Source organism: Mastomys coucha, unplaced genomic scaffold, assembly GCF_008632895.1.
Source record: "Mastomys coucha isolate ucsf_1 unplaced genomic scaffold, UCSF_Mcou_1 pScaffold14, whole genome shotgun sequence".
NCBI classification, from domain to species: Eukaryota; Metazoa; Chordata; class Mammalia; order Rodentia; family Muridae; genus Mastomys; species Mastomys coucha.
Window position 1 is genome coordinate 112,055,094 of NW_022196896.1, and position 11,742 is coordinate 112,066,835.

Below are 11,742 nucleotides of genomic sequence, written 5' to 3' on the forward strand. Positions count from 1 at the left end.
GCCCTTCAAGAGGAAACACAAAAATTCCTTAAAGAACTACAGGAAAACACAATCAAACAGGTGAAGGAGATGAACAAAACCATCCAGAATCTAAAAATGGAAATAGAAACAATAAAGAGGTCAGAAAGAGAGACAACCCTGGAGATACAAAACCTAGGAAAGAAATTAGGAGTCATAGATGCAAGCTTCACCAACAGAATATAAGAGATACAAGAGAGAATCTCAGGGGCAGAAGACACCATAGAATACATTGACATAACAGTCAAAGAAAATGCAAAAAGCAAAAAGCTCCTAACTCAGGACATCCAGGAAATCCAGGACATAATGAGGAGACCAAACCTAAGGATAATAGGTATAGAAGAGAGTGAAGACTCCCAAGGTAATGGGCCAGTAAATATCTTCAACAAAATTATAGAAGAAAACTTCCCTAACCTAAAGAAAGAGATGCCCATGAACATACAAGAAGCCTACAGAACTCCAAATAGACTGGACCAGAAAAGAAATTCCTCCCATCACTTAATAATAAAAACATCAAACGCACTAAACAAAGAAAGAATTTTAAAAGGAAAAAGGCAGGCCTATCAGAATTATACCAGACTTCTCACCAGAGACTATGAAAGCTAGAAGATCCTGGGCAGATGTCATACAGACCCTACAAGAACACAAATGCCAGCCCAGGCTACTATACCCACCAAAACTCTCAATTACCATAGATGTAAAACACAAGATAAATGACAAAACAAAATTTAAACAATATCTTTCCACAAATCCAGCCCTACAAAGGATAATAGTTGGAAAACATCAACATAAGGAGCAAAACTACACTCTAGGAGAAACAAGAAAGTAATCTTTCAACAAATCCACACAAACCTAATTCTACCTCTTACAACAAAGACAACAGGAAGTGACAATTACTTTTTCTTAATATCTTAATATGAAAATTAATATTACCAACATATCCTAATTGATTGAAATACAAAAATATAAAGAATTAGAAATTTGTTGATTGTCATGCAATGGTCTAATTTACTAATTGGAGAAACAGGACCAATATTGTACAATCTATATACACTTTCAGCTTGTTTGTTCTGACAATGTCTTGCTGTGTACAACATAAGGGTCTTGAAATCTTGCTTCTCCTATCTCAGCCTATTAGTAGTATTGTTTATTTCATGTTTTTACACTATACTATAGTTTTCAGAACAGCTTATATATTTCAAAAGTATTTATTTATTTATTTATTTATTTATTTATTTATTCAAGACAGGGTTTCTCTGTATAGCCCTGGTTGTCCTGGAACTCACTCTGTAGACCAGGCTGGCCTCGAACTCAGAAATCCACCTGCCTCTGCCTCCCAAGTGCTGGGATTAAAGGCGTGGGCCACCACCGCCCGGCTCAAAAGTATTTATATACCCAAAAGAAATATAGACAATTAACTTGGGAGGTGGCTTGTAAGAGAACAACAAACAGTGAGACTGAATGCTTTGCTTGATGTTTGTAACTCTTGTATCAAGTCTGAAGAAGAGGACTTTATAAGTTATTCTTTCTCTGAGATGAATGCTTTTCCAAATTATCACAGCTAATGAACCAAATTCTTACCCCCACCTAATGTCTGTGCCACCTCCAAGCAGAACCATTGTTCATTGAAACAGTTGGTGAATGACTTTATGGATACACCATCTTAATGCACACACCATTTCTTAAGTGAATGTAACCTGTTCTCTGTGGGCTGAGAATAAAGTCACTCACTCAAGTCAAATAGTTTTGACCATAGCAGGAAGTCTGTATCCAAAAATTGTGCCTACAATTCATTTCTTGGTGCAGCAGAACTGTCAACTCTCAGCTTAGCTACAATGGAGGTAAAATCCTTTGGTGATATGAGGGTCACTGAAATACAGCCTTATTACGATGAAATCCAATATCTAAAAATTGTTCTTATTTTGGGCTTTTACCACAGTAAGAGCCAAAATTTTAAACTCTACTAAATACAAAACAAACAAAAACACTTTATATATTTACGTTCATTTAAGAAAATACTAGTAGTGATATATTATTTTGAAGTATACAATTAATATGTTTGGAGTTATTTAAAATTTATATTGAGAAAGTCGTATGTATTTTCAGTATTGCTGTAGACAAGCATCTGCATAAGACTGTTAAATTGGTTGTTGTTTTATATCAAACAACTTTTATAATACTCATTTTTTTTCAAAGATTTATTTATTATTATATCTAAGTACACTGTAGCTGCCTTCAGACACACTAAAAGAGGGTGTCAGATCTCATTACAGATGGTTGTGACCCACCATGTGGTTGCTGGGATTTGAACTCAGGACGTTCAGAAGAGCAGTCAGTGCTCTTAACCACTGAGCCACCTCTCCAGCCCTATAATACTCATTTTCATTGTTATGATATTTTATAAATTTTAAGGAATGTGACAAAAAAGATATTGTAGGTATTAAAGGGAGGGGTCTCTGGGTGAAGTTGGGGTACAAAAGGGAAAGAAGAATGTGATTTCATTCTATTTACTTAAAATATGTTTTTAAATGTTAACAAATTCAGATAAATTGAAATCATGTAACTCTTCTTATCATAATGCAATAAAAGTTAAAAAAAAAGATAGGAGAATTAGAGAATAGTCTAAGAGGCCTAAGATTCCCAAACCAGGAATTAAACAGAACAGAAGTCAGATATGGAGGTACAGACCTGTAATGCCAGTGCTTTTAAGGGAAGTCAGATGTTCAAGGTCACCTTGTCTACCTACTGAGTGTGAGGAAAGATTGCACTACATTATGCAATTTACTAGACTCTAGTCTGACCTTTATTCCCCCCCCCAAATGCTCCAACACAATAATTCAATGAAAAAAACTTTTTTTTAAATGATTGGCAAAGAAAATTGTTGCTATAAGCAAATAAGCAAAAAAGTGGTCTGTAAAAGATATAAAGCAATATCTGTGAAGCAGCTGAGCAGTTGAGGAAGCTCCTCTGAAGGCATGGCCTGCACTGCCCCCCAGCCACTGGACCTGCGGATCTCTCTTCTCCCATGCACAGGCGGGGCAGGCAGGCAAGCACGGGGCCTAGGCCTGGGCATTGGAGACCTTAGTTCTGGGGTCCTGAAACTGGCACTGCACAAGCATTTGAGGCAGAGCTCTTTGTGTGAGCTTGCAGACGTACCAACTTGCCCGTCCCTGCTGTGTGGCCTTCTGTTGCAGGCCTTTGCCACACTCTTCTATTGTTTGGTCTGAGATCAGCTGAGGCCCTGCACAGCACAGCTGCTGTACATCACAGGGTGAAAGGGTGACATTCACCTAGAGAAGTTCTACATTTTGCTGTTACACAAAAGACACACCAGATAAGCTCGGGTCGCCTGGCAGGCTGGGTGTTTTTGAGTAATTAGGCCAGGAGATAGAGTTATGCCTGTCTTTCTCCTCGGGTGTGTGAGTCCTAACCAGCTCTCCCAAGTGCCTGCCCAAGCTTTGGGACAATGAGTTCTTCTCTACCTTTTTGGTTCACTTCCTCTGCTCTACATTTCAAATTAGTTTCAAATAGATTACTATTGTTCTGGGGATAGAATCCAGGGCTTTTCACATGCTAAGTGAAACTCTACAACTAAGTTAAACTGCCACCCTTTATTTTAAGTAACTGAATTTAAATGCAACTTCCACGTCAGAACTTCTAGTGAAAATCTGCCTACCTATCCTTGCTTAGAGAAGCTTCTCCATCTTAGAGGGGAACAGCTGACAAGGTTGCCCCGTCAACCGACTCTGAGTCAACCAACTCTGAGCTCAGATTTGGCCCAGATGCCTTAAGCTCCAGATTTTTAGAAGACACAGTCTTGCTTGGCCTACTCTGCAAAGGCAACTCAATACTTCATCGTAGTGTCCCATGTGCCCAATGCAGCAACGTGCACATCAGACTGTCTGTACGTTAAAAGACAAGACCAAATACAAATGCAATTACCTCTACAGTCCCTGACTCAAAGGCAGCCAAGGCATTCTTGGCAAAAAGCTACAGCTAGAAGAAGCCTTAAAGAAACAGTCTCGGCTCAAGCTGCATCTGGCTGAGAAAATGCCCCCGGCCCTGGTCAGCAAGAAAACTGTGGGCTGCAAAAGATGTATTTCTATTACATTAACGCCTTCTCATAACAACTAAGAAAAAAGAGGTCATGAGTTGAAAGAGAGCAAGTTGGAAAGGGAAAGTACATGGAGGGTTTGGAAGAATAGGAGGGGGAATGGTGTAATTATAATTCCAAGAAATAAGATTATGTGTATGTGTGTGGGTATGCACGGAAGCCTAAGGCATCTCTGCTGGGGCTAGATCTAAGGGTGGTTGTAAGCTGCCTGATGTGGCCTGTGCTCTTAACATCTGAGTGATCTCCCCAACCCCTTGTTTTTTTTTTTTTCTTTCCCCCCCAAGACAGGGTTTCTCTGTGTAGCCCTGGCTGTCCTGGAACTCACTCTGTAGACCAGGCTGGCCTCGAACTCAGAAATCCACCTGCCTCTGCCTCCCAAGTGCTGGGATTAAAGGTGTGCGCCACCACCGCCCGGCTAACCCCTTGTTTTTAATTAGGTGTGTGTGTGTGTGGTTTTGTGTGAGCCTGTGCATACAAGTGCAAGTGCCTAGAGCAGTCAAAAGACGGCATTAACTATCACAGAACTGGACATACAGGTGGCTAACAACTACCTGCAGCTCCAGTCCCAGAGAATCTGGCACCCTTTTCTGGCCTCCACAGGCATTTCATACATGCTGTGCACATACATACATGAAGGCAAACACTCAAAGACATAAAAAAAGTGTCTTGGTTATCTCAACAACTTCCAGTTCTTTAATGTCCCCTAATCTGAAAACTCAGTGTGTAGATGAAGGGTTTCATTCCACAGTGATAGGGACTTGTCAGCCTTTATCTACTATAAAGGACATGAAAGCAGACAACACAAGAGTGTCCCATCCAAGGGTGGTAGAGTGGAAGCGACTAAGGCTCCTTCAGGTTCTGTAGCTTTAGGAGTGACAAGGGAGGCTGGGGTTTGGCAGTAGGCTGGCTTCGCAATATCTTGGGTTCTCTGGGTTCATTCTAAGAATTGAGGGAGGAAGTGGGAAGAGGGACAGAGAGACAGACAGACTGACGGGGATGGAACTACCCCAACAAGCAACTGACTGACAGTTCTGCGATCTTAGCATGGGGGAGGCTGAAGCATAACTGATTGTGAGGCCTTATCTCAAAAAAACAAAAAAATAAAACAAAACAAAAAAACCCAAGGAAAACAAAACATTTTTGCTTTACCAGGTTTCTGTTAAGCAGGATTCCCAGAGGGAAAAGTGACCTGAGTTTTGAGGCTCAAAGGTCAAGTCAATTCCAATTTAGAGTGAGGATTAGACCTGCAGGCTTGAAAGGAGGGGGTGCTGGACACTATTTATAAACACCACGCTCTGGGTCAGCCAGGTCATCTCTCTTGTAAAGGCTCCTTGGTGCTTGTGAGGAGGATGAGCAGAGGGAGTCTCCCCTTCTTGGTATGAGGACTCTGGCATTAGGAGCCTCCCACGCAAGGGTACAACAGCTTTAAAAATAAGCTTCAGGGTTGGTGGTGGTGCTTGCCACGAAACTTGATGAGCTGTCCCTGGTACCCAAATGGTGGAAGGAGAGAAGCCACTTTCAGGAGTTGTCCTCTGACTGTCACATGTATGCTGTGGTAGTCCACATGCTCTCCCCTCCAACACACACACACACACACACACACACACACACTAAAAACAACAAAAAAAAGTTTCATGATAAAATAATAAGCTTCAGAGTAAAGTCAAAGCTTGCAAAGTATTGAGCCTCCAGAAAGATAAAAAAAGAAAGCATACTAATAGTGATGTATTATTTTGAAATATACAGTTAATATGTTTGGAGTTATTTAAAATGTATATTGAGAAAAATATATTTTCACTATTGCTGTAGATGAGCATCTACATATGACTGTTAAATTGATTGTTGTTTTATATCAAACAACTTTTATAATACTTATTTTTATTGTTATAATATTTTATAAATTTTAAGGAATATGACAAAAAAGATATTGTAGGTATTGAAGGAGGGCCTATGGGAGAAGTTGGGGTATGAAAGGGAAACAAGAATGTGATTTAATTCTATTTACTTAAAATGTTTTTAAATGTTAACAAGTTCAGATACATTGAAATCATGTAACTTTTCTCATAATAATGCAATAAAAGTTAAAAAAAAAGAAAGCAAATAACATGAAAGAATGAGAGGCTCTTAGCTCAAAGGGAAGGTTTATGAATTATTATTTTTGTGTGTGTGTATGTTAGGGTACCTCTGCGGGGGCTGGAAAAGTGGCTCAGTAAGAGAACTCCTGCTCTTGCTGAGGCCAGGCTCCAGAGCCCACGTGGCAGCTCATAAACATCTGCAACTTCAGCTCAAGTGATCCAAAGCACTCTTTGGCCTCCACAGGCGCCTGGACGTGTGGTGCACATACATACTTGCAGAAACAACACTCATCCCTAAAATAATCAAGCAAGCAAACAAACAAACAAACAAGAGAATTTAGATGAGCTAATACAGGATCTGGCAGTGGTGGAGGAAGGTAGCCAACTGCAAAGGGAAAACTTAGGGACTGGGAGAAACCAGTTAGCACATTGCTTCTCAATCTGTGGGTCACGACCCCTTTGGGGATTGAAAAACTCTTTCACTGGGGTCACATATCAGACATCCTGCATATCAGATATTTACATTATGATTCATAACAGTAGCAAAATGACAGTTATGAAGTATCAATGAAATTAATTTTATGGCTGGGGGGTCACGACAACATGAGGAACTGTATTAAAGGGTTGCAGCTTTAGGGAGGTTGAGAACCATTGAGTTAGAGGAATGGGTACCAGGTCCATTTCTTTGAGAGATGTGAATGAAGGAAATGAGCTAAAAGAGGCAAAATGACCACAGGCATCTTGGGATGGACACACTGGCTCTAGGAGTCTTAGTTTTAAATGGAAACAGTCACATCACTTTCTATATAATAAACAGACTGACTGAACACGCCAGAACCTCACTGGCCAGGTAGAGGAAAGAACGAGAGAAACCAGGAAAAGGGAAGAGAACAAAGAGAGAAAGTGGGGAAGTTGGAGAAGGGAATGAGAAAAGAAACGAGAGACGCACACAGGGAACAAGAAAGATGCAATGCAAGGAGCTGGGGAGTGGGAGGATGGATCTAGAAATGCTGTCCACAACTCAGGATGGAGGCAGGTCAGGCCAGAAGAGAACAAAAAGGAAGCCTGCAGATGAGGTTCCATGTTTTTGTTTATTTTATGCTCTTTAAGCGTTCTATGGCTGTCTCGGTAGATATGGTTCTTGGGATGGGCAAGGGAGGGCTGTTAAGCTCCTCAGAAAGCCTTAACTGGTAGATAGTCACATGTGCCACTTTTTTTTTTTTTTTGCTAGGCAGACTAAGCTGGCCTCAAACTTAACAATGATCCTCCTACCTCTGTCTCCAGAGTGCTGGGTTATAAGGTATGAACCATAACACCAGCTAGAGTTCCAATAGTAAGCAATCTGCTTAAATCTACTGGAAATGGTGGCTGGAGAGACAGCTCAGCAGGGCATACTGGGAATTCTTCCAGATCTGGGGTTCAATTTCACCTAGTTACCACAATCCTCTGTAACTTCAGTTTCAGGGACCGATTGCTTTCTTCTGGCTTCTGTGGGCATCAGGCATACAAGCAGTACATAGACATACATATGGGCAAAATACCTTATACACACAGATTTTTTTTTAAAAAAGAGGAAATGTTTATATAAAAAGTCTCAGGCCTTTATTTGGGTCAGGAAGGCACAGATGGGAGACCACAGGGCATGCTACCGTGCAGTCATAAGGAAAAGCTGAGAGACAAGTAGAACACCTGTCACACAGCAGTAACAGGTGAGTAGAGTCATTTAGCCAGCCTAAGCTCAGGTTGTAAATACAAACGAAAGAAACCAGGGCCTTGAAGGTTGGGCTAGGATTACATGCAATACTTAAAAAAGCATCAATACATTATATAACATGATGCAAGTGTGGGATACTATAAGTATTTAGGATTAAAAATTCCCCAAAAAGTTTTGAACAGGAATGGTAGCCCATTCCTTCAATCCCAGCAGAAGCAGGAGTATCTCTGTGAATTAAGCCAGCCTGGTCTACATAGCAAGTTTCAGGACATAAGAGAGACTGTCTTAAATCTGCCTGTGATGTCAGCTCCAGGCAATCTAACAGGCAACAGCATATACACACATGACTGAAAATAACAGTAATAAAAACAAACAAAAGTCAAACAACAAATCAACCAGGCTCTCTCCAACAAGAAGATAACATCAACTATTTTCAGATTCTCTAACACCACACATTGCCTTATTTTGTCTTCCTGATGTTTATTTGTTGGGGGGCAAGAGAGTAGAAAATGAAAGGCTTTTGCTATGTAGTCCTGACTAGCCCAGAATGACCTAGGTAGGCCAGGCTAGCCTTGAGTTTGTGACAGCTGCCTCACGAGTGCTGAGATAATAAGCATATACCAACACATCTGCTTTCTCTCTAGCTTTTAATTCAAGAAAAGCAACTGAAAGGTGATTCTAGTGCTTGGCTTTGGCTTTATGCTTCTGTCCCTTGCGATGCCCAGAGAACCTACTAGTGTCCTTTATATTGCTCATGTATTAATTTCCATCCTGTCTGTCACTCTCATCTACAGCTGCTTTTGTAGAGGACTTGGGTTAGATATCCAGCACTCACACAAATGCTCACAAACATGTGTAACTCCAATCCCAGGAGAATTTGACACCCTCTCTGGTCTCCACGGGTACTAGGTACACATATGGTATACAGACATACACGCAGGCCAAGTGCTCATATATATAAAATAATAAAAGTTACTTTTTTTTCTAAGGAAAGGAAATAATAAAAACAAAAACTAAATGAAAATGTTAGACCAGTGAGACAGCTCAGTTCAGTCACTGGAACCTATATGGAGAAAAGAAAGAACTGACTCCTTCCAGTCCAGAACTGTCCTCTGATCTTTGCACACATGCTATGGCATGGAAACTTCCCCACCCCAATAAATATAAGAACAGAAAAAAAAAAAAAAAAAAAAAGCAATTCTCCAGGCTGGCGAGTTGGCTTAGTAGGTAAGAGCACTGACTGCTCTTCTGAAGGTCCTGAGTTCAAATCCCAGCAACCACATGGTGGCTCACAACCACCCATGAGATCTGACATCTTCTTTTGGCAAGTCTGAAGACAGTTACAGCGTACTTATGTGTAATAATAAATAAATCTTTGGGCCAGAGCAAGCAGGGACCAAGAGAACAGAGTTGACTGGAGTGAGCAGGGCTGACTGGAGCGAGCAGAGGTCCTAAAAATTCAACTCCCAACAACCACATGAAGGCTTACAACCATCTGTATAGCTACAGTATACTCACATACATAAAGTAGATAAATAAACCTTTTTTAAAAAAGGCAATTCTCTGTTCAATGAATAAATGTAAGCACTACTTGCTGCCTTCATATTCTAAGGTACTATACTAGAGATGGAGTCCAAACCAGGAGCATGAGGTTAGTTTTTTTTTTTTTTTTAAATATGGAACGCTTCATGAATTTGTGTGTCATCCTTGCGCAGGGGCCATGCTAATCTTCTCTGTATCGTTCCAATTTTAGTATATGTGCTGCCGAAGCGAGCACATGAGGTTAGTTTTTCTCCTTAAATATCTCTAACAGATTTAAAACAACAAAGATTTTATTTCTATCTTGTGTATGAGTGTTTTGCCTGTGCATATGTAAGTGTGCCAAGAGAAGAGTGTGAGGTGCCCAATGAGGCCAGAAGAGGGTGTCGAATCCTTGGAACTGGAGTTACAGTCAGCTGTGAACCTCCATGTGGGTTCTGGGAACAGAACCTGGGTCCTCTGGAAGAGCAGCCAGTGCTCTTAAGCTGAGATATCTCTCCATCCCATCTTTATTTCTTACACTGGTCTGTGGTCCCATCAAATTCAAAGGTTAAAACTTTGACTCCTAACATGATAGTGTTAGGTGAGTAGGTCATGAGAGTGGTGCACCCATGAGGCTTTATAAGGCTTTGCTCCTTATAAAGGGACCTCAGAGAACTCTCCCTGTCCGTCCACCATATGAAGACCCAAACTGAGGAGAGTGCAATCCAGAAGTCAACTATTCTGGTACTGTCTCAGAGCTCTGGCTTCCCGAACACAGACACTTCTGTTGGGTATAAGACACAGAACTGTGGAACTTCATTAGAGTAGCCCGAATGTACAAAATATTCCAGTACACCTTAACTGCTTTTATTTTTTCACTTTTTTTGGTTTTTGTTTTGTTTTTTTCAAGACAGGGTTTCTCTGTGTAGCCTTGGCTGTCCTGGAACTCACTCTGTAGACCAGGCTGGCCTCGAACTCAGAAATCCACCTGCCTCTGCCTCCCAAGTGCTGGGATTAAAGGTGTGGGCCACCACCGCCCGGCTATTTTTTCATTTTTGTGTGTGGGTGTGCATGTCATGTCATGGGTTTTGTCCTATTACGTTGGCCTTGGGGAACTCAAAAGCTTATGTATGTATCTCAACATATACACACAGATCTCTAAAAGCTTTCTCATTATATTTGTTTACCCTGTGCGTTTATGTGTGTGAGTGCTATGCTGCATATGAGAAAGCCAGAGGACAACTGATGGGAGGAGTTTTAGTTCTCCCCCTCTTGATGTGTGAGTCCTAGGAACTGGACTGAATTCAGGTCATCAGGTTTGGCAGCAAGTGCCTTCACTCTATTAGACAGCATAGGATCCCCTGGAGGCAAAGTTAAAGGTGGCTCTCAGTTGCCTGACATGCGTGCCAGGAACTGAACTCAAATTCTCTGCAAGATCAGCGTGTGCCTTAATTGCTCAGCTATTTCTCCAGCTCCTAGGTCATAACTTCTAAAACTTATGCCCTATTTAAAACATTTCAATTATATTTATTTGATTTGTGTATGTGTGTGTGGGTACTCATGTGGAGTTCAATGATGACTTGTGGAAGTTGCTTCTCTTGTTCTACAATGTGGTTTCTGGGGATGGAATTCTGGTCAGGCTTTACCCACTGAGCCATCTTGGTGGTCCAATTATGCCCAAGTAAGACATTAAGTATTACTCTGAGTGGGGTGTAGTCGTGCTTGCCTTTAATTCTAGTATTTGGGAGGCTGAGGCAGGGTTGTTTGTTTAGGGCCAGTCTGGGCTACAAAGAAGAACCTCAACTGAGAAGTTGCCTCCACAAGATAGGGCTTTAGGGTATTTTCTTAGTGATTGATGGGGGAGGGCCCAGCCCATGGTGGGCAGGGCGACTCTAGGCAGTGGACCTGGGTTCTATAAGAAAGAAAGGCTGGAGCCATTAAGAGCGAGCTAGTAAGCAGCACCCCTTTGTGGCCGCTGTATCAGTTCCTGCCTCCAGGTCCCTGCCCTGCTCTGCCTTCTTTCAATGATGAACCGTGTATGATGTGGAAGTGTAAGCTAAATAAATCTTTCCTTCCCAAGTTGCTTCTGGTTATGGTGCTTCATCACAGCAATAGTAATCCAAAACCAGATATTGGCACCAGGATTATGAGCTATTGTTGTGACAGACCTGACCATGTTGTTTTTGGGAAGACTGTGGAAGACTTTAGAAAATTGGGGTAGAAAAGCCAGTGAGACATAGCTCTACCGGAGGACCCAGCCATACCACTACTGGGCATATACCCAAAAGATACTGCAATAT

The 11,742-nt window shown here is 41.3% G+C and overlaps 1 protein-coding gene and 1 non-coding gene across 2 annotated transcripts in view; both read right to left on the reverse strand.

The window, feature by feature from the left end:
• Pde6d (phosphodiesterase 6D) overlaps positions 1-11,742 on the reverse strand; it is a 47,926-nt gene that overhangs the window by 7,004 nt on the left and 29,180 nt on the right. The gene's annotated exons all lie outside the window — the stretch shown is intronic.
• On the reverse strand, positions 9,592-9,698 carry LOC116089704. Its single transcript, XR_004118450.1, has one exon. It is a non-coding gene; the product is annotated as a U6 spliceosomal RNA (small nuclear RNA).